A 6,000-nucleotide genomic window follows, 5' to 3' on the forward strand; every position below is an offset into this window, starting at 1 on the left:
CGGTTTGGCTCAGTGGATGGGGCGTCGGCCTGCGGACTGAAGGGTCCCGGGTTCGATTCCGGTCGGGGGCATGTACCTGGGTTGCAGGCATGTCCCCAGTGGGGGATGTGCGGGAGGCGGCTGATCGATGTTTCTCTCTCATCGATGTTTCTGGCTCTCTATCTCTCTCCCTTCCTCTCTGTAAAAAATCAATAAAATATATTTTTAAAAAAATCAATAAAATAGCCCTGGCCGGTTTGGCTCAGTGGATAGAGCGTCAGCCTGCGAACTGAAGGGTCCCGGTTTCGATTCTGGTTAAGGGCACAGGCCCGGGTTGTGGGCTTGATCCCCAGTCGGGGACTTGGAGGAGGCAGCCGATCCATGATTCTCTCTCATCATGGATGTTTCTGTGTCTCTTTCCCTCTTCCTTCCTCTCTGAAATCAATAAAAATATATTTTTTTAAAAATCAATAAAATATATTTAAAATAAACAAATAAAATAAATGCGTTCATACGCTGAAGGTGTGGTGAGAAACGAGCTATTTGCATAGTTTTGAAGTTGCTCCCGCAAGGTTCCCATTAGTCACAGAGGGAAGAGGCGCGGGCACCCAGGGGAGACGCTGGCAGCGCGCCGTCACCGGGCCACCGGGATGGGTGCCCTCGGCCACCGGGTCAGCCTCGGTCCCGCCCCCCACGTCACGACCACCACACTCCTGCCAAGAGGCACCGCCGGCCTCTCCCCCTGACGACACCTCAGACGCCCACGCGGGGACTTTGTCCAGGACGCGCCCGGAACCCTGGAAAGTGTCAGGGCCCGGCAGTCAGGGAAAGGTCGCGGAATGTTCTGGGCCAGTGGGCACGGAGCAGGCAGGAAGGCCCAGCGCCACGTGCGGCCCAGGGATCGCCTGACTCCCGAGGGCGTTAACGGGACCACCAGGAAGCCTCGCTGTGGCCGGGGCCCAGCCTGGGACGGGGTGCGCGGCGCCCTTGTCTGGGGTGCAGGCCACTGTCAGGCGCCTGGGGTGGGGCAGCTCCTGTGCTGTTCTTGGAACTCTTCTGGAAGCTGGAAACTGTGGGAAAACACGAAACACGTCTTTTTTTTTTTTTTAAATATATTTTATTGATTTTTTTACAGAGAGGAAGGGAGAGAGAGATAGTTAGAAACATCGATGAGAGAGAAACATCGATCAGCTGCCTCCTGCACAACTCCCACTGGGGATGTGCCCACAACCCAGGTACATGCCCTTGACCGGAATCGAACCTGGGACCCTTCAGTCTGCAGGCCGACGCTCTGTCCACTGAGCCAAACCGGTTTTGGCGTCTTTTTTAAAAATATATTTTTATTGACTTCCAAGAGGAAGGGAGAGGAGAGAGAGATAGAAACATCAATGATGAGAGAGACCATTGGTTGGCTGCCTCCTGCACGCCCCACACTGGGGGTCTAACCCGGGCACCTGCCGTGACCGGGAATCGAACCTGGGACCCTCCAGTCCGCAGGCCGATGCTCTATCCACTGAGCCACACCAGCCAGGGCAGAGCACATCTTTCAGGGTGTGCCGGGAGGAGGCCTGGTGTGGGCGGCCTCACTGAGCTCGAGCGGCCCAGCAGGGGCCAGTCCTACCCTCGGGCCCTCGACCGACCGAGGCCTGAGCTGACACAGAGGACGTGTGGAGCCCCCACTGCGACCCCAACCACCTCGGCGAGGACCTGCCCTGCCCAGCCCATCGCCAGGCCGACCAGAGGACACCCTCTCCCCCGCCTTGGGAAGACACGGGCGGGGAGGGGGAGCTCTGAGGGGCGGGAGGCAGGAGGGCACCTGAGCCCCAGGTGAGCGGGGCGGGGGAGCGGAGGGAAGGGGGGGATCAGCAGCCACTGGTGGGGCCATCTCACAGCTGCCAGGACGGGGTCAGTGCAGGTCACAGGCCCTTTCTGAAGGGCGGCTTGAGAAGGGGCTGTCAGTGCAGGAAGGGGTCGGAGGGACCTGGGGACTGCCCTCGCTCGGCCTGGAGGTGGAGCCGGGGAGCAGCCAGCCAGGCCAGGACGGAGGTCAGGGTGACAGGGAGGACAGGATGCCTTCGACCAAGTCACAGAGCCTGAGAGACGGGAGGGACAGCCACAGGCCCAGGGAGAAGCCGCCCGCCAAAACCTAAAGCAGCAAACAACCCAGGAGAAATAGAGGGCGGCCTCGGCGGGGCCCGCGGGGCCCGGGGCACAGCACTGAGGACGCTGGAGTAGAGCGCAGGCCGAGGGATGAGGTGCCCATCTGGGAAGGTGGGCGGAGAGAGCAGGGTGGGGGTGAGGGTGCTGGGGGAGAGCCCCAGGCAGCTCGCGATGTCGGGAGCTGTGGTCCAAGGGAGAGCAGCGAGAACACACCTGGGGGAGAATCGGACGGGAGGCGGCTGAAAGCCCGGCCGGCGTGGCTCTGTGGTCGAGCGTCGACCGAGGAACCAGGAGGTCGGGGTTTGATTCCCGGTCGGGGCACGTGCCAGGTTGCAGCTCAATCCCCAGTGTGGGGTGAGCAGGAGGCAGCTGATCCATGATTCTCTCTCATCACTGATGTTTCTCTCTCTCTCCCTCTCCCTTCCTCTCTGGAATCAATAAAAGATAGATATAAATACAGATATACTAGGTATAGATATAGATATAGACATAGGTATAGATATATAGATATACTAGGTATAGATATAGGTATAGGTATAGATACAAGTGTAGGTGTAGGTGTAGGTGTAGGTGTAGATATATAGATATAGATAAAGATATAGATATACTAGGTATAGATATAGGTATAGGTAGAGATATAGATATAGGTGTAGGTATAGGTGTAGGTATAGATATAGATATAGACGTAGACGTAGGTGTAGGTGTAGATATATAGATGTAGATATAGATATAGATGTAGATATAGATATAGATGTAGATATAGATATAGATGTAGATGTAGATAAAGATGTAGGTATAGATATAGATATAGATATAGATATAGATTAGATATAGATAAAGATATAGATACACTAGGTATAGATACAGGTATAGGTATAGCACCAGGAGGGCGTGGGGGCCTCTGCAGACTCGGCACAAGGATGCCCTCCCCCTGGGTTCGTTCTGGGATGATTTTCTTCGTTAATCTGTGTATCTTTCCTGGGTGAGAATTCAAACAGACAAACCCGTACCCTACACTAAAAATAAATAGCAAGAGAGAACAAACTGACATTCCCGCCACAGAACGCCAGAGTCTGGGACGTGAGGGGACACACTCTGCACCCGCGTCGTCGGTGAAGGGGGGTGTCCAGGGGACCCACAGTGTTTGAAGTGCGATGACGAGGGCACTGGGGCCAGGCCACCACCACCTCCACCACCCACCACCACCACCACCACCCACCACCACCCACCACTGCGGCGCACTTAGGTTTTCCCAGGTTTTTCCGGCCTGGGGTTCCCGCGTCGGAAAACAAGAGAGCGGGGCTGCGAGTGAGGGAACTGCAGAGGTGGTTGTTAATCCTCACCGAGGACATTTTCTTTGATTTTTGCAGAGCGTGGAAGGGAGAGAGAGAGAGAGAGAGAGAGAGAGAGAGAGAGAGAGAGAGATGAGAGAGACACGTCCATTGGCTGCCTCCCGCGCTGGGACCCAGCCTGCCACTGCGCTGCGTGCCCTTGACAGGAAGCGAACCGGGACCCTCGGTCCACGGCCGACGCTGTCCACTGAGCCGAGCCGGCGCGAGCAGATCTCTGTTCCTTCGTTGTGCTGACCCGCGCTTTCCAGTTGCCAGAAAAGCTGCTTCCGGCTGCGCTGGCCTTCACTGTTGTTTCTCCTGGACCCTTCTGGCCGGGAGGGACCGCCCTCCTTCCTGGAACCTTCTGTGGGGTCAGCTGCCTGGACCACATGCTGAGGGTGTGAGTCGGCTCCCCTGGAGGGAGTTGGGGGCTGGGGCCGGACCGGGGTCCCACGTGGGTCCCGGCATCCACCGCGAAGCCTAAACCTGCTTCGTGGGGTGGAGAAAGGGGATGCCGGGAAGCAGAGCGCCTGGCCCGGGCCCGGGCGTCCCGCTCGACTCACCCCGGAGCCGGGCGCTGCAGGTGCTGGCCTCGCAGTGGGGTGCCTGCCTGGGCTGTGCCCGCAGGTCCCTGCCTCTCCACTGCAGACAGCACCCCAGGGCCCGCCCCGCCCGCAGCTGCCCTTGGCTTCCTGGAGGAGGGAGGAGGAGACGCAGCCGGGTTCCGTGCCACGCACAGCCGTCCAGTGCCAGCCCCGGGCTCCGTGGCACTGCCAACCTGACGGCCCGGCCTCCGCTGCGGACGCCGTCGGACGGGGCAATGCCAGGGCCGTCCAGCCTCTCGGGGCCCGGGCAGGCACTGGGCTGCCCTGGGAGGATGGCTTGGCCAGTCTCCGGGCCACACCCAGGATGGAGGGGCCTGGCCCAGGCCCCAGGCTGGGGGTGGGGGGGGTTAGGCCGGCTCTGGTGCCCCTTCCCCTGGGAGAGCCCTGCCAGCCCTGCAGCAGCAGCGGGAACAGGGAGGCCTCGCCGGCCTGGGGCTCCAGCCCGGGGGCTGCCGGCCTGGCTCTGGGGACGTGTCCTCAGCTGGGGTCACTGCAGCCAGGCCGCCCGCCCGGAGGAGCCGGAGAGCCTGGGCCCGGCCTGCGGCCCCGCCCCCGCCCGCAGGACCCTGTCCCCTGGAGCGTCCCGTGCCGCTCCGGAATGTGCGCCTCGCTGGCCGCGCTGCCCGGGGCTCCGGCCACACCCGGCCGATCAAAGGGTGGCCGCCCGCCCGTGCCCTATGGCCCTGGGCTAGCGGGGCCACGGCCAGACCCTCCTCTGTGTAGAGCAGGGGGTCCGAGGGGCAGGGGCTGGGCCGAGGCCTGGGCACCCTGCTGTCCCCTGGCCCCCCGGACACTGCTGAGTGCCGCCAGGGGGGCCGGGGACACGCTGGGGCCGGAGGGCAGGTCCTCGCTGCGGTTTTGCACCTGCACCTTCGGCGGCCCCAGGCCCCAGCGAGCAGCCGTAACCGCAGTCGCCGGGTCAGGTCAGATGGGCAGCAGGCCCGGCCAGCTCTGAGCCCTCAGGCCTCTGCCCTCCAGGCGCCCAGGGCTGGCACCATCCCAGGTCCACAGCCAGGCCGGCCAGGCTCAGGGCGGCCGCTCACACGGGCCCGGGCACAGGAACCAGGCAGGAGCCCTGCAGCGGGGGGCACAGGCAGGCTCTGGGAGTGGGCGGGGATCAGGGGGTGCCCCGAGAACCGGCCCCAGGGACCCCAGAGCCCCTCCACCCACCTTACCCCCCAGCAGCCAGTGAGGCCGCAGGTCCACCTCCAGTTCTATGTAGGAGTCGCCCCTCCCGCCCCAGCCCCGCCCTGGCCGCCCCTCCCCCACGGGCGCCCCCTCCCCACAGCGCTGTCCACCTTCCTGGGAGCAGGGCTGCCCCACGCCCCATGCCCAGCACCGTCTTTGGCCTCCTGTGCCCTGGCCCAGGCCCCCTCACTGTTGTCACTCTGCACTCACTGCCCTTCCCTGCCAGGGGCCCTCAGTGAGTGGGGGGCCCACCCGACAAGGGTCTGAGGAGAGGAGGCTGGGGCCCCAGCCCATCCCCCCACAGGAGGTAGGTACTCCGTGTTGGGGGGCTTGGGGAGCGGGCGCCCGTGTGGCTGAGGGGCACTGCTTTCGGACCCTCAGCCCCGGGAGCTGCCTGCAGCCCCTTCCCCTCCTGAGACAGGGTGGCTGGGCTGGCCTCGGGGTCGGGGCTGTCACAGGGGAGGCGGGGGACCCCACAGCCCTGAGGGGAGGAGGCTTGCATTGGGGACGGCGGGCATCTGGCAGAAGGGGAGAAAGGGTTAGGGTACCCCAGAGCAGCAGAACCACACCCCTCCCCAACCCCCCAGGCGGGAGCAGCGGATCAGAGGGCAGCCGACTCCCCCCCAACAAGGCTCCGAGCTGCTCCCCAGAGGGTCCTGGGTGGCTCAGCAGGCCCGTGGTTCTGACATCGAGGTCCTGCCAGCATCTGGGTAGCAGTGGGGCGGGGGGACGACAAG

Source organism: Myotis daubentonii, chromosome 3 (genome assembly GCF_963259705.1).
Source record: "Myotis daubentonii chromosome 3, mMyoDau2.1, whole genome shotgun sequence".
Classification (NCBI taxonomy): Eukaryota; Metazoa; Chordata; class Mammalia; order Chiroptera; family Vespertilionidae; genus Myotis; species Myotis daubentonii.